This window comes from Bos taurus, chromosome 15 (genome assembly GCF_002263795.3).
Source record: "Bos taurus isolate L1 Dominette 01449 registration number 42190680 breed Hereford chromosome 15, ARS-UCD2.0, whole genome shotgun sequence".
NCBI lineage: Eukaryota > Metazoa > Chordata > Mammalia > Artiodactyla > Bovidae > Bos > Bos taurus.
The window spans coordinates 55,048,929-55,073,629 of record NC_037342.1 but is presented as its reverse complement, the minus strand read 5'-3'; the positions used below and the strand labels follow the sequence as shown (position 1 = coordinate 55,073,629).

At 47.4% G+C, this 24,701-nt stretch overlaps 1 pseudogene; it reads left to right on the top strand.

Annotated features, from left to right (window-relative positions):
* Nucleotides 1-262: 262 nt before the first annotated feature.
* LOC617692 (serine/threonine-protein kinase MARK1-like) lies at nt 263-3,220 on the top strand (annotated as a pseudogene).
* The last annotated feature ends 21,481 nt before the right edge of the window (nt 3,221-24,701 follow it).

Sequence of the window (24,701 nt, the reverse complement as noted above, 5' to 3'; positions counted from 1 at the left end):
GCTGGCGCGCCCAGGGCGCGGGGGCGCCGCCGCGCTGGGCCCCGGGCGCGTGGCTGCGGCTCGGCCCGGCGGCGCCGCTCACCTGAGGCGGGGCGTGGGGGCGCGACGCGGGCAGTGCTGTCAGGGCCGCGGCTCCCGGCCGCGCTCGGCGGGACCAGCCAGGCAGTGATTTGCGGCGCCGCTTCGCCTTCGGCCTTCGCCCGGAGAGCCTAGCGGGGCCGGGATCCCGCCCTCCAACTCACCACCCCTCTCCGGCTCCCGCCCCGCCTCCCAGCCTCGGCGTCGCGTCCCGCAGGCCTCGCCGCCCAGCCCGCGCCGGGCAACCGCCCTCGCCCGGAGCCCTCCCTCGCCCCGGCCCGCGTCCCCCCGGCGGCGCTGCCCCGGGAAGCGGCTCCCCATCCTCTTCCTCCGCGTCCTCTGTCCCCCGCGTTCCCCCGCCGCGGCCGCTTGTTGCACCGCCCGCGGCCTGCGGGAGCCGCTTTCCCCGGCCCGGCCCCGGCTTCGCGCGAAGCGGCCGCAACCCCTGCCTCTCGCCCCCGGGGCCCGCAGCAAGCCCTGGCCCGGCCCGGCCCGCGAGACCCCGGCCTGACCCCGCCGCCCGCACAAAATGTCGGCCCGGACGCCACTGCCGACGGTGAACGAGCGGGACACGGAGAACCATACATCTGTGGATGGATATACTGAACCCTATATCCAGCCAACCAAATCAAGTAGCAGACAGAACATCCCTCGGTGTAGAAACTCCATTACGTCAGCAACAGACGAACAGCCTCACACTGGAAATTACCGTTTACAAAAGACAATAGGGAAGGGAAATTTTGCCAAAGTGAATTTGGCAAGGCATGTTCTAACCGGTAGAGAGGTTGCTGTGAAAATAATAGACAAAACTCAGCTAAATCCTACCAGTCTACAAAAGTTGTTTCGAGAAGTACGAATAATGAAGATATTGAATCACCCTAACATAGTAAAATTGTTTGAAGTTATTGAAACAGGAAGACTATTTAGTCATGGAATACGCGAGTGGGGGTGAAGTATTTGATTACTTAGTTGCCCATGGAAGAATGAAAGAAAAAGAGGCCCGTGCAAAATTTAGGCAGATTGTATCTGCTGTACAGTATTGTCATCAAAAGTGTATTGTTCACCGTGATCTTAAGTAATGAATTTACAGTCGGGAACAAGTTGGACACATTTTGTGGAAGCCCACCTTATGCCGCTCCTGAGCTTTTCCAAGGGAAGAAGTACGACGGGCCTGAAGTGGATGTGTGGAGCCTCGGCGTCATTCTCTACACGTTAGTCAGTGGCTCCTTGCCTTTTGACGGCCAGAATTTAAAGGAACTGCGGGAGCAGGTCTTACGAGGGAAGTACCGTATTCCCTTCTATATGTCCACAGACTGTGAAAACCTTTTGAAGAAATTATTAGTGCTGAATCCAATTAAGAGGGCAGCTTAGAACAAATAATGAAAGATCGGTGGATGAATGTTGGTCATGAAGAAGAAGAACTAAAGCCACATGCTGAGCCTGAACCAGATTTCAATGACACAAAAAAGATATCATGATCACCATGGGTTTTGTACGAGATGAGATAAATGATGCCTTAATAAATCAGAAATATGATGAAGTCATGGCTACTTATATTCTTCTAGGTAGAAAACCACCTGAATTTGACGGGGGTGAATCGTTATCCAGTGGAAACTTGTGTCAGAGGTCCCGGCCCAGCAGTGACTTAAACAACAGCACCCTGAAGTCCCCTGCTCACCTGAAGGTCCAGCGGAGCATCTCGGCAAACCAGAAGCAACGACGCTTTAGTGATCATGCTGGTCCATCCATTCCTCCTGCTGTATCATATACCAAAAGGCCTCAGGCTAACAGCGTGGAAAGTGAACAGAAAGAGGATTGGGACAAAGATGTGGCTCATAAACTTGGCAGCACAACAGTTGGATCAGAAAGTGAAATGACTGCAAGTCCTCTTGTAGGGCCAGAAAGAAAAAAGTCTTCAACTATTCCAAGTAACAATGTGTATCCTGGAGGTAGCATGGCAAGAAGGAATACGTATGTCTGTGAAAGAACCACAGATCGATACACAGCGTTGCAAAACGGAAAAGACAGCAGCCTTACAGAGATGTCCGCGAGCAGCATGTCCTCTGCAGGCTCCGCCGTGGCCTCCGCTGTGCCCTCAGCACGACCCCGCCACCAGAAGTCCATGTCCGCTTCCGGCCATCCTATTAAAGTCACACTGCCAACCATTAAAGACAGCTCTGAAGCTTACAGGCCTGGCACAAGCCAGCGCGTGCCCGCTGCGTCGCCATCTGCTCACAGTATTAGCGCCTCGACGCCCGACCGCACCTGCTTCCCCTGCGGCAGCTCCAGCCGCAGCACCTTCCACGGGGAGCAGCTGCGCGAGCGCCGCAGCGCCGCCTACAACCGGCCGCCCGCCTCCCCGTCCCACGAGACTGGGGCCTTCGCGCACGCCAGGAGGGGCACGTCCACTGGTATAATAAGCAAAATAACATCCAAATTCATCCGCAGGGATCCAAGTGAAGGCGAAGCCAGTGGCAGAGCCGATACCTCAAGAAGTACAACAGGGGAACCAAAAGAGAAAAGGAGGAGGGTAAAGATTCCAAGCCACGTTCTCTGCGGTTCACGTGGAGCATGAAGACCACTAACTAGTTCAATGGACCCCAAAGACATGATGAGAGAAATCCGCAAAGTGTTAGATGCAAATAACTGTGATTATGAACAGAAAGAGAGGTTTTTGCTTTTCTGCGTCCATGGTGATGCCAGGCAGGATAGCCTCGTGCAGTGGGAGATGGAAGTCTGCAAGTTGCCACGACTGTCCCTCAACGGGGTCCGCTTCAAGCGAATATCCGGGACGTCTATTGCCTTTAAAAACATTGCATCTAATATAGCAAATGAGCTTAAGCTGTAAAGACACTCGAATTTACAGGATCAGGGAAGATACACCCCTATATGAGGTACAGTTTTTGAATGTACTGGTGATGCCTAATGTGATTGGCCTGTGAATCTCCCCATGTAGAATTTGCCCTTATTGCAATAAGGTTATACATAGTTATGAACTATAAAATTAAAGTCAGTATAAACTATAATAAATATCTGTAGCTAAAAAAGTAGGTTCACATGTACAAGTAAGTATATTGTGTATTTCTGTTCATCTTCTGTTTATAGAGTTGTATAATAAAACAGATGATTGCTTAAAAAAAAAAAAAAAAAACAGGCAAAAGACCTAAGCAGACACTTCCCAAGAGACGATGTATAGATGGCAAATCAGCATATGGAAAGATGCTCCACATCATATCTCATTAGGGAAATGCAAATTCAAACAATGGCATACCATTGCATACCTAGTTGACTGGAGCTGGAGGATGCACTTCTAATTTGGGTCACTCATATGGCTGATAGTAGGAGGCCTCAGTTCCTCATTATTTGTAACTGAGTTTGCCTGAGTATCCTCCAGGATGTTGACATCACCAAATGCAGGTGAGGTTCATGTGAAGCAACAGGGACTCCCATTGGCTGCTGGTGTCAATGCAAAATGGTACAGTCAACTGTGGAAGACAATTGGCAGTTTAAGAAATGAAACCTACTCATCGTATAGTGCAGTAATCATGCTCTTTTATATTGGTTCAAATGAGTTGAAAACATATGTGCATTCTAAAACTTGCACATAAAGTTATAGCAGTTTCATTTATACTTGCTAAGTATGGAGGCAGGCAATGTTGATATCATTCAGTAGGTGAATGGACAAATAAACTGTGGCATATCCAAACAATGAATTATTATTTACTGTTAAAATGTAGCCATGAAAAACATGGAAGAAGCTTAAATGTATATTAGTAAGTGAAAGAAGCCAATCTGAAATGGTTATGTAATATATGATGCCCATTGTATGATATTCTGGAAAAGACAAAACCGTGGAGACAGTAAAAAGATCAGTGGTTGTCAGGGGTTAATGGGGAGGGACAGGTGAATCCACAGAGCCCAGAGGATTCTTAAGGCAGTGAAATTATCCTGTGGGATACTATGCTGGTGGATACATGTTATTATACATTTGTCAAAACCCACAGAGAGTAAAACAGGAAGAGTGAACCCTAATGTAGACTGGTTTTGAGTGACAGTGTGTCAATGTAGGCTCATTGATCATAATAAATGAATTGCTCTGGTGCCAGATGTTGGTAGCTGGGGAGGCTGTATGGATGTGGAGAATGGCATATATGAGAACTCTGTACTTTAGGCTCAATTTTTCTGTGAATCTATAACTGCTCTAAAAATTTGAAAATCCATACACACATTGAGTGTGTTTAAAATGAAAATTACCCTTAACTTAGCATTTCAAATAATAATGCTGCTGCTGCTGCTAAGTCGCTTTAGTCGTGTCCAACTCTGTGCGACCCCATAGCCGGCAGCCCAGCAGGCTTCCCCGTCCCTGGGATTCTCCAGGCAAGAACACTGCAGTGGGTTGCCATTTCCTTCTCCAATGCATGAAAGTGAAAAGTGAAAGTGAAGTTGCTCTGTCGTGTCCGACTCTAGCAACACCATGGACTGCAGCCTACCAATCTAGATTTTCTAGGCAAAAGTACTGGAATCTAGTACTGTCTGAATCTAGTTCTTGGGTGCAGGATCTTTAATTTTTAAAATCTTCTACATTCCTAGCAACATTTATGCGTATGTTTTACCAGTTACTTAGATGTGTTTTTAAAAAAAATCTCTCTCTGATGATGATGATAATGATGATGATGGATTTTGTGCACTTTTCTGATTCTGCAATGTTTTGCTCCATTCATTTTGAAGTTATATTATGAGATGCAAACTATTATCTATATTTCTGGTAAATTGTTTCATTTATTTTTATATAGTGACCATTTTTTATCCTCAGTAATGCCTTTTGTTTTAAGGTCAGTTCTGTCTGATATTAACATAGTGATAGGACCTTCCTTTTTTTTTTTAATTTAATTTTATTTTATTTTTTAACTTTACAATATTGTGTTGGTTTTGCCATATGTCAACATGCATCCACCACAGGTATACACGTGTTCCCCATCCTCAACCCTCCTCCCTCCCCGTACCATCCCTTTGGGTCATCCCAGTGTACCAGCCCCAGGCATCCAGTATCGTGTTAGCATTTGCCCGCTACACAGTTTCCATCACTTTATTACATGCTTATGTGCATTGTGTTTAAATATGTCTTCTACAAACAATGTATAGCTGTATTTTATTTTAGTTGTTATTTTTCTACCTCTGACATACTCTATCTTTTAACTGGAAAGTTTAGATAATTTACATTTGAAGCGTGAATTGAAAGTGTTAGTTGCTCAGTCGTATCTGACTCTTTGCAACCCCATGGACTGTAGCCCACAAAGCTCTTCTGTCCATCGGATTTCCCAGGCAAGAATACTGGAGTGCGTTGCCATTTCCTTCTCCAGGGGATCTTCCTGACCCAAGGATCGAACCCAGGTCTCCTGCATTGCAGGAAGATTCTTCACCATCTGAACCATTGACCCCATCACTGACATATTTGCAATATTCTTACCATCTTATACTCTATTTCCTCTTTGCCATGTTTTTTATCTATGCATTTTCTCCCTCTTTTCTGGCATTAATAAAACTGTCAATATTCCCATTTCTTTGTTCAGTGAGTGTTTTAAGTTAATATACTTTTTAGATTGCTAAGTTAATGAATATGTCTATTCTTCTCACAAACAACAAAGGACTTTGGAATACTTTAACTCTGATCATGTCCTCCCATGTTACCCAACTTTATTTTCCTGTATCTTAGTTCCACACTATTTCATTTACCTCAAATTAGTTCAAGCATGGCCAGAACCACTAAAAGACTAAATAAACATCCCAGAGCAGTTGTACAAACAAAAGAGAAGAGTATTTCTTTCTCACATGACAGTGCAGAAGCAGGCAAGTGCTGCGAGGCTGCTGGGAGTCGTAGGAGGTCACCCAAGGTAGGTTCCTCTATCTTGTTCTCTATCTTCCCATTTGTTGTTGTTGTTCGGTCACTAAGGTGTGTCCTTGTTGACTCTGCAACCCTGTCCACCAGGCTTCCCTGTCCTTCCCTGTCTCTCGGAGTTTGCTCAGATTCATGTCCATTGAGTCAGTGATGCTGTCATCCTCTGCTGCCCTCTTCTCTTTTTGCCTTAGTTTTTCCCAGCATCAGGGTCTTTTCCAATAAATCGGCTTTTCACATCAGGTGGCCAAAGTATTGGAGCTTCAGCTTCAGCATCAGTCCTTCCAATGAATATTCAAGGTTGATTTCCTTTAGGGTTGACTGGTTTGATCACCTTGCAGTCCAAGGGACTTTCAAGAGTCATCTCCAGCACCTCAATTCAAAAGCAACAATTTTTAAGCACTCAGCCTTCTTTATGGTTCAAATCTCATATCCCCACACAACTACTGGAGAAACCATAGCTTTGACTATATGGACCTTTGTCAGCAAAGTGATGTCTCTGCTTTTTAATACACTGTCTAGGTTTGTCATAGCTTTCCTTCCAAGGAGCAAGCCTGTTTTAATTTCATGGCTGCAGTCACCACGCACAGTGATTTTGGAGCTGAAGAAAATAAAATCTATCACTGTTTCCACTTTTTCCCCTTTTATTTGCTATGAAATGATGGAACAAGATGCCATGATCTTCATTTTTTGAATGTTGAGTTTTAAGCCAACTTTTTCACTTTCCTCTTTTGTCCTCATCAAAAGGCTCTTTAGTTCCTCTTCACTTTCTGCCATTAGGGTAGTATCATCTGCATATCTGAGGTTGTTGATATCTCTCCCAGCAATCTTGATTCCAGCTTGTGAGTTATTCAGTCTGGCATTTCACATGATGTACTCTGCATAGAAGTTAAATAAGTAGGGTGACAATATACAACCTTGACATACTACTTTCCCAATTTTGAACCAGTTCATAGTTCCATGTCCAGTTCCAACTGTTGCTTCTTGACCCGCATACAAGTTTTTCAGGAGATGGGTAAGGCATTCTGGTATTCCTATCTCTTGAAGAATTTTCCACAGTTTGTTGTGATCCACACAGTCAAAGTCTTTCACGTAGTCAATGAAGCAGAAGTAGATGTTTTTCTGGAATTCCCTCGCTTTTACTATGATCCAATGAATGTTGGCAGTTTGATCTCTGGTTTCTCTGCCATTTCTAAACCCAGCCTGTACATCTGGAAGTTCTCGGTTCAAGTACTGCTGAAGCCTAGTTTGAAAGATTTTGAGCATAACCTTATTCAATAGGTAAAATGTAAATGTAAAATGTAAAATTTACTCAGCATGTAAAGTGAGCTCAACTGAACATTTTTTGGCATTGCCCTTCTTTCAGTTCAGTTCAGTCACTCAGTCGTGTCCAACTCTTTGCAACCCCATGAACCGCAGCACATAAGGCCTCCCTGTCCATCACAAACTCCCAGAGTCCACCCAAACCCATGTCCATAGAGTCAGTGATGCCATCCAACCATCTCATCCTCTGTTGTCCCCTTCTCCTCCTGCCCTCAATCTTTCCCAGCATCATGTGGGGCCACCCAAGACGGCCAGGTCATGGTGGAGAGGTCTGACAGAATGTGGTTCACTGGAGAAGGGAATGGCAAACCACTTCAGTATTCTTGCCTTGAGAACCCCATGAACAGTATGCCCTTCTTTAGGATTGAATCAAAACTGATCTTTCCTAGTCCTGTGGCCACTACTGAGTTTTCCAACTTTGCTGACATATTGAGTGCAACACTTGAACAGCATCATATTTTAGGATTTCCGTATAACACTAGGAAAAATAGCTACTAGCGCCCAAAGCTGATTCCATGAAGGACTGCATAGGGCTCTGTGGTTATCTCCTGTCACCCTCACAAGCCTGAGGTTGGGCATCTCCAGTGACACAAGAGGAAATGGAACTGCTGAGGAAATGAGCAGCTGGTTCCTTCATTCTGAGAGAGTGTCACATGCATAGGTGGGTTTGAAGCTTGAATCCTGTGCTCTGAATATAATATTTACTGTGTTCCATTTCTGGCTTCACAGATGAGGATATTGAGACCTTCTAAGGATCAGCTGACTCCCTGAAGTTACTCAGCCAGACGATGACAGAGGTGCCATTGGGATGAAGAATCCCGTATTCCAGAATGGAGCCCTTTCTACCATAAGAGGCCCCCTCTGAGGAACAGAAGGTCTAGTATTGTCCCCTGGACCCCCATGTGCTCCCAGTTGCACCACCTTGAAGTCAGCATGTGGAGGGTGTTGACAGAGCAACTCTTGCCTTGCTGACTCCACTTGGAAGGATAACTCTTTTCCTGCTTTCTGTCTGTGACCGCTTCATTCTCCAAGGGGAGCTGATGGTTTAAGGAGACACCTTCAGGAACAGGGAGCCAGGAGGCTGAGAACCCTTCTTACCCAGGACTGTGGTGGTGCTTCAGAGAGGGCCTGGGGCCTTCAGTAAAGGTAGAGAGCGTTGGGGGACAATAGCGAGGAAGGTAGGACATCATAGGCCGAGAGGAGCTCCTGGAGACACCCGTCCCCTTGTGGACTCATCGTGCTCTTTGTTCAGCCAGGTTGTGTAGAGGTAGTTGGGGGTCAGTGGTTTCTAACTCTAGCTCCTCGTTTTTAGTTCAAATTCCCCAGAAGCAGATCCTGGCATAGGACAGGAGTCCAGTGAGTTTGGTTTGTTGAGGAAATGCCCACGGGAGAAACTAAAACAGAAGCTGAGGCAGCAGAATGAAGAAGGGGAAGCAGATAAGCAGGGTGTGACCCATACCAGAAGCAGCTTCAGCCCATCCTGCAGGACAGCAAACATGATGTCCCAAGTGTGTTACTGCTTAGAGCAAGGAGCTGGGCTTCCCCAGTCAGTCTGGGCCGAGGGGCCCTTGGGTGAAGCAGGAGGGTGTGCTGTAAACTTGCTATGTTCACCTACTCTGCTCCTGGGACTGTGTCCTCAGTGGAGTCAGGAAGCCCAGGAGAGGTGCAGGGACAGGTGTTAGCAAGGTTGACACTAGCCCAGAATGGCGTTCAAAGTCATGGGGAAAGGAATCTGGTGGAGCACCAATAGTGTTCCCTCACCGCCCTTAAGATTCATCCTCATGTTTCAGGACCCCAGGTCTCCCCCAACAGCCCTGGATGGACAGCAGCAGGGTGAGGACACTGATCATCTGGGAGCCTGAAGCTGCAGGTGAGTGGAGCTTTGGAGTGAGATTGCAGGGTACAGCATCAGGGGAGCCCCAGGGAGCAGGATGTCACAGTCTGGAGGGACTGAGGGGCTTGACTCTCCTGCAGCTTCTGAACTCCTGCTTTGCACGTTCATGAGACATGTACACAGCTAAGTATTCAGACCCAAAAGCCAGGAATACACTTGGGTGACGGTGTGGAGGTCAGGCACTGGTCACAAAATGTGCTAACAGAGACTCATGCTGGGGCGTGTGCAGGCAGTGATATGAACCCAAATGCACACACAGATCCTGGGACAGAAATGTATCCATAGCCTTTCACAATCCATTGTATGTGCATGGTCCTGAGCTCACATGTGAAGCATCGCCTTTCAAGTCCCTTTCATTCCTGGAAGAAGAGGTAGAGAGTTGGGAAGGGTCCAGGGCCAGGCTGATTACAGCTTTCTCAGAAAAGTGACCTTTGGCTGGAATTGCTCAGATCATGCAAAGTCTGGTGTTGCTTGTGAAGCAATGATAAAAGCATCTGGAAGCTCAGTTGCTGCCTCCTGCCCCATCTACCCCACCCATGTCCCCACAGTTCCACACCCACCTTTGATCTAGGCCTTCGTCCGTCTAGAACCGGGGTACCCCTGCCCGCAGTGCACAGATGAGGACCTGCAGTCATAAGAGGAATGAAATGGGGACCCTGAGTTGCAGCCCCTGACAGGTAGCCTGCATCCTCCCCAAGTGTCAGGAGCCAGCACAAACATGGCCAGTGGGAACCAAGGGTTTTCAGTTCAGAATCAAATTGCTCCTGGCTCTGAGGGGCTTCCAGGCTAAGAGAGGTCACAGTTATTTTTAAAAACTTGGTGAATGCTGAGTAGACAGAAGCCAAGGACTGTGGAAGCCCAGAGGAGACACATGACAGCCCGGAGCGGGTGCTATCAGGGAAGTATTTCTGAGGAGATAGAGTCTGAAAGGGCTCCTAAAAGGCCAATAGGAATGGGATTTGGGTAAAAGGGCTTTCAGGCAGAGGGAACAGTCTCTGCAAAATGCCGGCACAAAGGGAAGCACGATGGCCTAGGGAATTGGAGGAAGCTCAACAAAGCTGGAGGAGGGTAGGAAGTAGCTGGTGAGGAAGGCTGAGCCTACACTGAAAAGGGCAGTAAGCCAGCCAAAGGGTTAGAGGCACCCTGAGGACAAAGAGAATCCACCAGGCAGTTTTCATCAGGGGACTGATGGTGTCAGGCCTACTCTGGGAGGTCCTTCTGGCTCCAAAGTGCAGGGTGGATATGGGGATGGCTTGAGACTGATTTGAGTGGAATGTAGGGCAGCTGATTTCTGGAAGGCAATTGGAAGGGTGTTATGAATGTACTTCTGTAACAGGAGAGGAAGAAATTTCAATAGACAACATTGAAAGTAAAAAGTTGAATATAGCTTTTTATATTACTGGCCAACTCATGAGAATGGCAGAATTTGGGGAGACTGACTTTTCATCTAGTTGAGTCTCAGTCAACGTTCATACCATCAAGTGATGGCAAATGTTCATCTGTACAAGTTATTCTTATCTTACAGGTTGTTCAGATACTGGTTATAGTTTACTGACCCTGGCAGTGGGACTGGTGGAAGCAGTTGAGAAAGAAGGGGAGTCTCCTCTCCCTGCTGCACAAAGGACCTCCACCAGGCTGCCATCCTTTGAGAGAAGGCACTTCTTTCAGTGAGTCAGAGAAAACCATCCTTCCTATAAGAAGTTCTGTAATCCTAACATCTCATGGTAACATGGATCTGAGAAGTCCTTGCTCAGCCCTCTCCCAGGGAAGACTAACATATGTGAGTTTCTTGGAAATGCAAAATATTCCAGATATGGATATAATCTGTGAGGTAACATTGCAGGCTGCTGAGAGAGCTGGTATTTGAATGCAAAGGATCCCCAAATGAGGGGGCACATGGCCGTATCTCAGGGAGCAGCAGTATGAGGGGAGACATTCTCTGCTTCAGGAATTTCCAGTCTCAGGAGGACACAGCCCTGCCTAAGGGCAGGTACCCATGCCCATGGTCATACCTGCAGGTAAGTGCTCTTACTGCCTCCCTTTCACCCTTATTGGATGATGGGTTCTAAGAAGTTAGGCCACTCCAAGATTCTGAAATAATAAAAATACCCCTGTCTTGCATTGCCAACAGTCATGCACTGTGTTAGTTACTTTAATGTAGTATCTCCTATAATCCTCCTAACAATCCTTTGGAGTTAGAAATTGCTATCATATTCATGTTACAGGTGAGGCAGTGAGGCTCAGGGAAGTTAGGTAACTTGTTCAAGGTCATACTGCCAAGAAGAATCAGTGCCAGGTATAAAACCCTGGAGATGTGATCTTAACCTCTAGCACAAGTTTTCAGAGAATCTCAGATGGCATGACTAGAAGAGTTTCAATGTCTGTAGGAGGCGGTCCCACAGTCTAAGTGTCCTTCTCCCCTCTTCTCCCTTCAGCTGACCTGCAGAGCCCCCCCATTCTAGAGAGGAGTTGAGAGTTTCTATTAAACTAAAGACAATTCTGTTTGTATCTCCACTCAGAATGAATCTTCTTCAAGCAAGGCTATGTGTCCCCTCAGATTGGGGTTCCTTAAGGTAGGGTTGTGTCTACTCTCACACTGTGCTGTATTTCACCTTAGACAGGAGATCCTGAGGCAGGGCTCTGTCACCCAGAGACTGGAAATCCCTGAAGGAGGTTTCACCTCACACTGCTGCTCCCTGAGGCAGGACCATGTACCTCCTCAATTTGAGGATTCCTAGGGCAGGGTTATTTATCCCCTCAGAAGAGACTTCCTGTTGGTGAAGCTGTCTCTTCACAGATCCAAGCTCCCTGAGGAAAGGTTATGTACCCTCAGACTGGGGTGACCTGAGGCCGAGCAGCTCTTCAAATTGAGGCTCCATGAGGCTGGGCTCTGTCTCCCCTCAGACAAGACCTCCCTGAAGCAGGGTTATGTCTCCCCTTAAATAAGAAGTCCCAGAGGGCAGGAATGTGTCTTCTTGAGACTGGGGATCCTTGAGGCAGGGTTGTGTTTCCCCTCAGACTAGGTCTTTCCAAGGTAGGGCTATGTGTACTCCTGAAGCACGGCTTTGTCTTCTTTAGAGTGAGTCTGTCTGAGGGCAGGGCTGTGCCTCCCTCAGTTGCAGTTCCCTGAGGGAAGGCTGTCCTTCCCCTCAGACTGGATCTTCCTGGGAAAGGTCAGTGTCTACCCTCAGGCTGAGTTTCCCTGAGGGTAAGACTGTGAATCTTCTCAGACTGGTGCTCCCTGAGGCAGGGTTGTATCTCCCCTCAGACTAGGGATCCCTGAGAGCAAGGCTGCACATCCTATCAGACTGGAATTTCCTCACACAGGGCTATGTCTGTCCTGAAATGGCAAATCCCTCTGTCTAGATCTTCCTGAGGCAGGGCTGTGTATACTCTTGCCCTTTAACTTCCTGAGGCAAGACTGTGTCTCATCTGGACTGGGGATTTCCCATGGGAGGGGCTTCCCTGGTGGCTCAGAAGGTAAAGAATCTGACTGCAATGTAGACCTGGATTCGATCCCTGGGTTGGGAATATCCCCTGGAGAAGGGCATGGCAGCCCACTCCAGTATTCTTGCCTGAAGAATTCCATGGACAGAGAAGCCTGGCGGCTACAGTCCATGGGGTTGGAAAGAGTCAGACACAACTTAGCCACTAACACATTCTTTCTTCTCTGAGGGGATAGATGTGTCTCCTCTCAAAGTGGAACTCCCTGAGGCAGGGATGTGTTCCTCTTAGACTGGGAATTCCTGGTTACAGGCATATGTCTCTCCTCAGACTTGCCCTTGCTGAGGAAAGGTTGTGTCTCACCTCACTGGATCTCCCTGAGACAGACTTGTATCTCCCCTCAGATGAGGCTTCCCATTAGCAGTGTTGTCCTCCTCAGATTCAGTCTCCCTGAAACAGGGCTGTTCCTCCCCTTAAACTAGGTCTCACTGAGGAAAGGCTGTGTCTATCCTCAGATGAGGCTATCTGAGGCACAATATGTCTATGCTAACAATTTGGCACCCCGAGACAAGGTTGTTCTCCCTTGAGACTGGAAATCCCTGAAGTAGGACTATGCTTCTCCTCAGAGTGGGGCTCCCTGAGGCCGGGCTGTGTCTCCCTTTAGATTGGGGATCCCTGAGGGTATGTCTATGTTTCCCTCAACTTGACGTTCCCTGGCCTGTGTACTCCATCAGTGTGGAATTGCTGCAGCAAGGTTGTGTCTCCCTTCAGATGGTGCTCCTGGTGGAAGGCCAGTCTCTCCTCAGATTCAGGCTCCCTGAGGTTGGTCTGTGTTTCCCATTTGACTAGATCTGGTTGAGGAAAGGCTATTTCTCCCTGCAGAGCTAGGCTACCTGAGGCAGAGCTTGTCCACTCTCACACTTCAGCTTCCTGAGGCAGGATTGTATCTCATTTAAATTGGGACTCTCTGAGAGGAGGGTTGTGTCTCCTCTCATGGTGGGGCTCCCTGTGACAAGGCTGGGTTTCCACTCAGACTAGGTCTCCTTGAGGCAGGACTGTCTCCCCTCAGACAGGCCCTCCTGAAGGCAGGGCTATGTCTCCCCAAAGACTGGGGGTGCCAGAGGCAGTGTTGTTTATCCCCTGGACTGCACAACCTTGAGCCAGAGTTGTGTCCCCCCTGAGGAGGCTGTGTCTCCCCTAAAATGAGAGCTCTCTGAGGAAGGGTTGTGTCTCCCTTCAGACTGGAAATTCCTGAAACAGGGTATTGCTCCCATGATACTGCTCCTCCCTGAGGTATGGCTGTGTACCCCCTCATTTTGGGGTCCTTGGGGGCAAGATTGTGTCTCCAATGATATGGGCTCCCTGTGGGGCATGTAACTCCTCTTTATCAGGCTCCCTGAGACAAACCTTCTCCCATTAGACAAGATCTGCCTGAGGAAAGTCAGTGTCTACTCTCACACTCTACTTCCTGAGGCAGGGCTCTGTTTCCTTTAGACTGGAGCTCTGAACAGAGGGCTGTGTCTCCTCTCAGGATGGCTCCTTGATGCAAGGCTGTGTTTGCCCTCAGATTTGGACTCTGTTAGGCAAGACTGTGTCCACTCTCATAGTTTGGCTCCCTTAGGCAGGGTTGTATTTCCCCCTCAGACTGTAGCTTCCTAAGGCAGGGATATGAGTCTTCTAGAATAGGTTCCTCAGGCATGGTTGTGTCTCCCTTCAGACTGGGAGGGGGGTTCCCTGAGGGCAGGGCCATGTCTCCCTTCAGACTGTAGGTATGGGTGGTATCCAGGGATTTGGTTTATGCTTTTGAACTGTGGTGCTGGAGAAGACTCTTTAGAGTCCCTTGGATCGTGAGGAGATCAAACCAGTCAATCTTAAAGGAAATCAACCCTGAATACTCACTGGAAGGACTGATGCTGAAGCTGAAGCTCCAATACTTTGGCCACCTGATGCGAAGAACTGACTCATTGGAAAAGACCCTGATGTTGGGAAAGACTGAAGGTGGAAGGAAAAGAGGATGACAGAGGATGAGATGGTTGGATGGCATCACTGACTCAGGACATGAACTTGGACAAACTCTGGAAGATTATGAGGGACAGCAAAACCTGGCATGCTGCTGCAGTCCTTGGGGTTGCGAAGAGTCAGACACAACTTGGCAACCGAACAACAACAACAGAATCTGCAGGTAAGAGGGCTGCTCCTGAAGCCTCCCACTCGCGGTCAGGTGAATCAAAATGTATGTCATCTTGTTCTCTGCAGGTCACTTGGCCCATTGCTGCTTGTTTTGTCACAGGCCTGCAGTGGGCAATAATTTCAAACACTGTGCACGTAGGTTTTCTTCAAATGAAGTCCAGTGTCCTACCTGTGTCGATAGTGCCTGGGTTGAGAAACCTTCCTTGAGAGTTTCCTCAGTGTAGGAAGGACAGGAGGGCTCTGGATAAGACAAGCACAGAGCTCCTCAGCACTATTTATCTGCCATGGACAACTGTCAGCAGCTCCAGGTGCAAAGAGAGCCATACACTGCTTTTTCAAGGCCCTAGGGTGACTTGATGTCTCATGGAATCCATACAACCCAATTGTGTATATGACATCATTTCCACCCTACGTATGAAGAAATGGAGGCTCAGAGAGACTGTGTAACTCATCCAACATCACACAGTGGTATGTTGCAGACCTGGTATTAGAAATTAATCCCTCTAGCTCCATAGGTCACACTGTATATAATTCTTCTCTCTTGTTTCCAGAGGGTAGTCACCTGCCCCTGCCTGATGTCCTGCTGTGTCTTGACTGCCTTTCCATCTTATCTGGACAATAAACCATTCTTGCTGAGGGGCTTACATCCAAAGATTTAGTCTTTTGTAATATTGGGAAGGAGTTAAATTCACTCAGATCGTTAAGTCTGCTTCAATGAGACGACTGATCCTTGAGACCACGGTCAGGTTTCCACAATGGCCGTGAGGTGCCCTGAGACAGTCAGAAATTAGGAGGCACTCAGAGTAGGAGGGTGTAGTGTGCTTACTAGATACATGAGGACACTAAGGAACTAACTGAGCAAGGCTCTGACCAAGGACACACAGCATCTGGAATTTGGGGCGGGATACATCCTGAAAAGCAGTTCGTGCCTGTTTTTCTGCCTTACTTCTTACCCAAAGTTAATGCACAAACTTTAAAACCACTAAAAGAATTTGCTGTGTGTCCTTGGTCACACCTTTGTCCCTAATTTTCACAAGCCGAACAAAGTAAGTCAGGTGCACAGATGCTCCCTTTACATAGAGCTCCTATGATATGTCAGTGCCAGTGGTACAACTGTGAACTAACAGAAATTCCTGGCTTTCTCATGCTGACTGCCATAAATCTGGAGGAAGGAGACAGGATGCCAGCGGAAACAAGATGTCTAAGATTTTGTTTTAAATTTTATTTATTTATGTTTTTGTCATTACATTGTGAAGAACAAGAGCCCAGCTAGGTCTCTGCCCTTGGGCAAAATCGAAGTCTGTGTGGGCCATTCCTACTTTTAGAAAACCAGCTCTAGAGAATAAAACTGAATTGTTAATAGTGGTTCCTGGAGGGCAGGATTAGGGGAAATCTTTCACATTCCATACAAATTTTCTTTGGATGTGTTATAATATGGTGAACTAGTTTTGTAATTAGAAAAAAAATGTTAGGAAGGAACTCACACATGAGGCATCCTCTTGACCAAGAGACCTCCCCACATCCCACCACGCCCTCACCCTGAAGTGAAAGTGAAAGTTGCTCAGTCGTGTCCAACTCTTTGTGACCTGTATAGTCCATGGGATTCTCCAGGCCAGAATACTGGAGTGAGTAGCCTTTCCTTTCTCCAGCAGATCTTCCCAACCCAGGGATCGAACCCAGGTTTCCCGCATTGCAGGTAGATTCTTTACCAGCTGAGCTACCAGGGAAGCCCCCTACTTAGGCTCACCCTGGTATCCATGAATGTTTGTTGAATGAATGAAGGCAAGTGAATGAATGTTTGTTGAATGAATGAAACCTGAATACCCTCTCTGGGCTCACCCTTTAACTCCTGTCAGCAGGCTAAATCCTTGCTAGGGAGTCTTTTCAGTTCCTGAGAGAAGGAGACCCTTTCTTCCACCTCATAACACAAAGGGGAAAAAATGTAAAGCCCCACTTTACAGAAGCTCAAAGAGGGTATACGAGAGTAGGATGGGACCTGGTATTCAGTTCTAATATTTTGGCTACATCTTCCTCCCAGCATTCATTCATTCAACAAACATTCATGAACACCAGCTCTATGTCCAGCACAAATCAGCTCCTCCCTAAATACATGGTCTTTACTCCACTACTGGAAGCCCTTACTCTCCTTCCAGCCTTTAAACCTTACCATATGGACCATTCTAACCATCTCTGAAAAGGGGCACTTCTCTCCATCCCCGCCAGCCACTCTAGACCAGGGTAAGTAATCTTTTCTTAAAGAGCCTGATTGTGAATATTTATACTTTGAGGCTAAAGAGGCAACTTGGAGAATTTTATACAGACACGTGATCATTTAAAATGTGAAAATCATTTAAAATGGCTCATGGAGTATATAGATATGAAAATGGCCAATGGGCTGGATTTTGACCATGGAACAATACTTAGGGACCCTTGATATAGACTGTTACTGCTCCCTGTCATCTGTCTACCTCCCACACCCCAAACACAACGAATCTCTCGGCTTCAACCATAGGACATGTACCACACAGATTGGACCACGTCCCTCCAGTACTTAAAGCCCTCCTGGGCTCCTCTTTGTCCCCAAGATAAGGGACGATGTACAAACTCCTGCTCCTGGCACCAATTGGCCCACATCTCTTTTCTCAGCTCCCCGCTCCAGAGGATTCTCTGAGCTCTGCTGTGGTTGGAAACACCTGCTGGATTTTGTTGCTCTAGAGGTTATCTAAGCATTTGTGAGGGCCGGTGGGTGGGTGTCCAACTCAAACCAGCCCCAGTGTGCCCTGCCCTTAGGATGGGGGCCCTCTTTCCTAGGAGAAATTTTTGAACTGACCTGAGTCCAGACTTTTGGATCCAGGTAAAGATGGAGGAAGAGAAGGACATTTGTCTCCTCTGGTAATGCTTTATAAGCCAGAGCATCTTTCTTTATCTGCTTGACTCTCACCATCACTTGGCAAGTGAAGCACTAAGTGTAGAGAAACCCTGTCTTCTTCACACATTCCCAGCTATTAATCTTGGCTGTAATAATTGTCTCCAACACCATCCATGTCCAGTGTTCTCCTCCATAAATATGCAGTAACAACCTCCCTCTAAAAATCCCTTGTCCCCGCTATCTCCTCCACCTCCCCTCCTATGCCCAATGGATAAGCAGTCTGCATTCTACATCCTTCACTCCCATTCTGCCCTCCCTTCTCCAGACTTCAGACATCACTGTTCCATGGAACCGCCCTTAACAAGTTCACCAGTGGCCTCCATGCTGCTGAATCCAGTGGTCAATTCTCAGCTCTTATCTTGACTTCTCAGCAGCCTCAGACACAGTTGGTTCCTTTCTTCTTCTTGCAATCACTTGGCCTGTGAACACCACACTCTCCTGGTTTCCCTCCTGCCCCCTTGGCTGTCCCTGGGTCTCCACAGTTGCTCTTGTCCTTCAGCACGCCCCTGTCTGGCACACTTCTGTGTCCTTACTGCCTTTCTATCATATTTTGACAATAAGCCATTCTTGCCGAGGGGCTTACATACAAAGATTTAGTCTTTTTGTAATACTAGAAAGGAGTTAAATTCACTAAAATTATTGTTTTCTTCAATTAGGACTGACCTTTGAGTCTATGGTCAGTTTTCCACAATGGCCATGAAGTTTCCTTAATCAGAGAGTCAGAGGTTAACAGATACTCAGAGTAGGAGGGAGCAGTATGCTTACTGGATACATGGGGAAATTGAGATTCTGAATGGGGAAAGACTCTGTCCAAGGGCACATAGCATCCTGGAATTTGGGGTAAGATCCATCCTGAGAACCAGTTCAGGGCTTTCTGCTTTACTGCCTTATACAAAGCTAATGTACAAACTTTAAAACCACTAAAAGAACTTGCTATGTGTCTTTGGTCACACCTTTGTCCCTCTCCTGGTGACAGTCTTCTTACTGAAGAAGTGTTGGGCTAGATGTTTTCTAAGGACAAGACTTGATACCTGCACCTCCAAGCATGGCTGCTGAAGGTTTTATACCTCTAAGATATGTTAAGTGTGCTGCACTACATGGCCTACACATTTCCTCAAATCCTGTTCCTTCATCAGTCCTCATAGTGGTCTCACCTCACTGAAGTTGGAGAACCACAGCCAGACCGAAGCTGACTTGTCTCCTAGCCACATAGTCGTAGAAGCCTGTCTCCTGCCCCCGGCCCAGTATTCTGCTCACTGCTCATGGGGTCAAACATCCCCATGGATTCATGAGGACTATGGTCCTGACCACTCCCTAGCCAGCCCCATACTTACCGAGATGGGGAAATAGTCCTTCATGTACTTCCATATGACCTAGCACCTTACGCTTTTGATGTACCTGCCCCCCTGCCTCAGCTTGGCTCAATCCAGGTACCACCAGATGGCATACAGGGTACTGATATCCAGAATCTTGTGAACAGAAGGGCTATGAAGACCACACTGCAGAGAATGGCTGGGAAGGGAAGCAGGAGCATTAGTGGTTAGCGGTGTGAAGGAACTAGCTCTCCCCATATGCCCAGCACCAACAGCACTGTCCTGCCCAGCCCTCACCCCAGGAGGAAGGAATCAGACTCTTTTGACTTCAAGGAAGAGGGAACACAGCCTGGGCAGCGTCACATTGGGAACCTGGATTTGAAGCCACATAGATCTAATTTCAAACTCACTTGTTTCTACTGCACAAGGCTGCTTATTCACTCCAGTCTTCCCTTCCATCTCACTCTGTCTAGTTAAGTAATCTATATTCACCAGATGCTTAATAAATGACTAGGGGAGTTGTGATTGGATTAATTGTTTCTAGTTTCCACTGTTGGGATCTCAGAAAAAAGGAAACATTCTTTCTGCCCAGCCCCTTTCTACCTACCCTCAGTCCATCTTTCCATAGATAAATCCCACCAGATCTCCCCTCTAATTCAACTTCTCATAACTTTGAAGCACAATCCAAGCAGCTCAGCCTGGCATTCAGGCTCCTCACAGCTGGCCTGAATCCCTCTTGCTCCAGCCTTACTGACCCACATGCACCCTGGACTCTTGGCCACACTAAGCTACTCAGTGTTCCTACAACACCCTGAGCTCCTTCAACCTCTTAGTATTTGCTTCTGCACTTTCCTCTGCCTGCCCTGCCCTTTCCTGCTGAATGAGGGAAAGAGAAAGAAACCAACCTGTCACTGGCCTGTAGCCAGGACTGAAGCAGGGCTACAATCAGGCCCAGTGAGGAATTTCCCTTTGACCTATGACTCTGGGTCCCTACCACAGGCTAATCCCAGCTTCCTCTCACAGGTGGGGGATCTGTGGGGCTGAAACTAATTTGATGTCGGTGGAACCTCATTCTCAGGGAACATTGCTCCCCCTTAAACCCACTCACTCCACTCAACACCATACACTCATACTCTTAAAGAAAGTCAGTTTCCACTTTTACACCATCTGAAAGTAGAACAGACTGTGCTGTCATTCCTGGTAGGCTTCCAGGAAAGAGGGGACGTTTGACTCAATTTAAATAGTAGTAAGATTCATAAGCCAGACAAAGTAGGCTGAAGCTCACAGATGCTCACTTTACACAGAGCTCCTACGATGCATCAGGTGCTGGTGGTGCAACTGTAGATGGGCAGAAATTCCTGGCCTTCTCAAGCTGACTCCCACAAATCTGGAGGAAGGAGGTAAAATGTCACTGGAGACAAAATGTGCAGCTTTTGACATGAATTGTATTTATTTATTTTGTCACCACAGTGAGAAAAGTCAAAGTCACTCAGTCATGTCTGACTCTTTGGGACCCATGTATAGTCCATGGAATTCTCCAGGCCAGAATACTGGAGTGGGTAGCCTTTCCCTTCTCCAGGGAATCTTTCCAACCCAGGGATCAAACCCAGGTCTCCCACATCACAGATAGATTCTTTACCAACTGAGCCACAAGGGAAGCCCAAGATAAAGAGCCTTGTTAGGTCTCTGCCCTTAGGCAAAATCAAGTCTGTGTGGGTCACTCCCACTTTCAGAAAACCAGCTCTAGAGAATAAAACCAAGTTGTTAATAATGGGGAAAACTTTCAGTTTTAGGACAAACATTTTGTTTAGATGTGTTACAAGAGCATGTGTTAGTTTTTTATTTAGAAAAAAAAAATGTTAGGAAAAACCCACATGCAGGGCATTCCCCCTTGACCAAAAGACCCCCGGTCCCCTGCCCCAACCTTGCCCTCACACTGGGCTCACCCTTTAACTCCTGTCAGCAGGCAAAATCCTAACTTGGGAGTCTTTCAGTCCTGAGGAAGGGAGACCCACTTCTTTTATCTCATAACACCAAAGGGGAAAAATGTAAAACTTTCCCTTACAGAGGCCCAGAGAGGGTATGCAGGTTGGCTAAACTCACACAGCAAGCTAGTAGGATGGAACCTGGCATTCAATTCTACTATTTTGGCTCCATTGTGCAATAAACATTCATTTATTCAATAAACATTTATCAACACCAATCTTCTAGGAGCTGGAGATGCAACTGAGAACAAGACCAACTATTTGAAAGGAGCTTACCTTCCTGTGTGAGTGTGTAAATTATAAAGGAGAGGAAAGGAAACAGTAAACAAAAAATAACCCACTGGAAAGTATTTGTTTCTGGGCCCTGAGTCCTTGGTGACAGTCTTAGTTGACTTTTCCAGCCACTTCTTTTCCTCTCCCCTAAATGCCTGCTCTATGTCCAGTGTGAACCAGCTGTTTAATGTATGTATTCTGTTAGCTTCTGCACTGGAAGCCCTTAGTCTCCTGTAGCCTAAAAGTCCTATCTTGTGGACGCATCTCCTAACTTTCTCAGGAAAGGGGCACCTTCTGTCCAAAGTGCCAGTCTCCCTATTCCAGGGGAAGTAATCTTTTCTTAAAGATCATGCTTAAAGATATTTATACTATGACAATAAAGAGGCAACTTGGAGAATATCACATAAACACATGACCATTTAAAAATGTAAAATGTAAACATGCTCACACCTTTGACCCACCAGGGCCTTGCTGTGTGGGCATCTCAGCCTGTGTCCTCCAGGCAGACAACCTCCTGCAACACCCACAGCACTGGGGTTGCCTAGTTCAATCCCTGAGGGCTCGTGGGCTGTTGCTGTGGTAGTGCCTGCAATACACCCTGAGTTACTTCACTCCAGGTGTCACGCCATCCTATGGAGTGTGAGCTGGACTTAGGGCCTTGCATGGAACTGATAAAGTGAGGTAGAATTCATGGCGAGTGACTCAGAGACTAGGTTGTAGAAGGTATGTGGTTTCTGTGTGTGTGTGTGCGCGCGTGTGTTAGTCTCCTTCTAGTACTCTTGCTCTATCTACTTTGTGACTGGCTTGCTCTGGAGAATCCTGGTGAGTAGCACTGGGCAGTGTGTTGGAGAGGCCCACATGCCGGGCTCTGAAGCCTTCTGCCAGCAACTGCATGGAAGAGCTTGGGAGTGGATCCTCCAGCCCCACTCTAAGCTCTGCAACTGTCCCCTCCTGGAGCAGGTTGACAGCCTCCTCCTGGGTGAACTGAATTGGAACTTTCAGGTGCTTCCAGTTCCCTGGGGACATAGTTGACGACTCACCTACTTATTGTCTTGGCTTCTTCACTCCAAGCTAGCCTACAATATGAGTAACTAACTGGTTGGATGGCATCACAGACTCAATGGACATGAGTTTGAGTAAGCTCTGGGAGTTGATGATGGACAGGGAAGCCTGGTGTGCTGCAGTCCATGGGGTTGCAAAGAGTCAGACACGACTGAGAGACTAAAATGAACTGAAATGTGATATAGGACACTGGGCTGGGAGAGCAGGTTTTCAGGTTAAGGGAAGTGCACTGACATCTGACAAGAAGTGGACTTCAGTTATATATTTTGGCCATGTCATGCAGTATATGGGATCTTATTTCCCTGCATGCACATGTACCAAGTCGCTTCAGTCAACTTTGATTCCTTGTGATGCTGTGGGTTGTAGCCTGCCAGGCTCCTCTGTCCATGGGGTTCTCCAGGATATAAGAATACTGGAGTGGGTTACATGCCCTCAGCCAGGGGATCTTTCTGACCCAGAGATTGAACCCGTCTCTTGCTTCTCCTACATTGGCAGATGGGTTCTCTACCACTAGCACCACCTGGGAAGGCCCTTAGATCCCTGACCAAGGATATAATCCCAGTTCCCTACATCCCTGCATTAGAAACATGAAATCTTAATCACTGGACCTCCAGAAAAGTCCCAGGAGGTGACCTTTGATTGGCCAAATTGAGGAGATAAGGAGTCAAAAGAAAGAGATCAGCAGTTCCCAGGACACTGCAGGTGGGAGAGCAGGAACTCTGAGAATAACTATCCAACCATCCACAGAGATGTGGACATAACAAATCCTTGCCCTCTTTAGCCACTAATGTCTGCACCAGTTCAATACCCAGTACTAGAAAACTGCAGTGGGCAGGTACTTCTCTCTTGGCAAATCTTGCCCATCCTTCATGGTCCTGCCCACTTGCCACTTCCTCCCTCTTCCTTGGTGGAAACCATCACTCCCCCTCTCAACCACACTGCTTTTGATTTCTGCCTCTCTTGAGACCCTATAGCACCCACCTTTTAGGGTCAGAAGATGTCATCATGAGATGTTGGGCACATTTACAACCAGAATCTAATTACATCTACTCCCCATCACTCCTCACAGGCCATAGAATGATCAATGATCTCAAAATATTTTTCCCACGCATAAATCCAAGCTATGAATTGTGATGCTTTTTTCTCTGAAAACAAAACTGAGGTTTAAAAAGGATCTGACTTGCAAAGTCACTGAAAAGGGCTGGCCCAGGCTTAGACCCAAATTTACATTCATAAAATAATCCCACCTCCATTTGTACATATTGGCGTGATTAGCTTCTGGAAGGAAAAGAACTTGCTTTCCTACTCTAGACGTGAGAGTTCACAGTACTGGCCCTACCCTACCATCCTGTCCCTCACTCATGATGTGTGTCGCAGACCCAGTGACCCAGAATTCGTCTCATCAGAGGCATGTCCCTGTCTGCCCTGCTTGCGGTCGCAGAACACTCATTCCTCATGTTCCTTCTCTGGCTGGTCTGCCCTGTGTCTGCACATAGCCTCCCCCTTGTTTCCCACAGAACAGGGCAGAGGTGGTAAGTTGGAGCTGACTGGTCAGGGAGGAATAGGTAACATGCCACTCTCTGGCCCATCTGAGCCACCATCTGGGAAGGGGACACAGGGCAGCAGGGCTGCAGGGCCAGACTGGGATTAAATGGGAGGCTTTGACCAGTGCTCCCAGTTGGGGATTAGGGTGGAAGGAAAAGAAGACTGAATCAATCCTTTCATTGATGAATTGACGTTTATGGAGCTCCTTTCTACGTCAAGGTCAAGGCTGAAGTTACAAATGAGGAGTAGTGGCCACATCATGGAGCTCTCAGCCCATGTGACATCACAGTTGAGGTCAGAGGTCATCACAGTCCCTTGGGGAAACTGAGGCTCAGACAGAGGGTGAAGAGGTCTGCCCCTGGTCACTCATCCAGTGACAGAGCTCAAGCCTCTTTCCCTACTTCCTGGCCCTTCTGGCTGGCACTCGGACTCAGAGGATTCAGAAACTCAAAAGTGCAAGGATAAGTCAGGGGGGTGTGGCCTCACCCTCCTCTTCATCTCAGGGAGGGAGGAGCTGAGACAGGCAGGTTGCAGGATGGAGGCGCTTGTATGAGAAAGAATTGCAGCTGGGGGCTGCTTCTGTGCTGTCACTCAAGGCAGAGGAAAAGAAAACCTGCCAACTGGAGCTGCTCTTGTCCTGCCCATTGAGTGACAGGACCACAGAGGACGGAGAAATAGACATCATTCTCTCCAAGCATCTCTTCCATTTCTCAAGTGGGCAGAACCAAGGAGAGGGCCCACTACAGAGCAGTCAGTGCAGGAGAGCAAATCA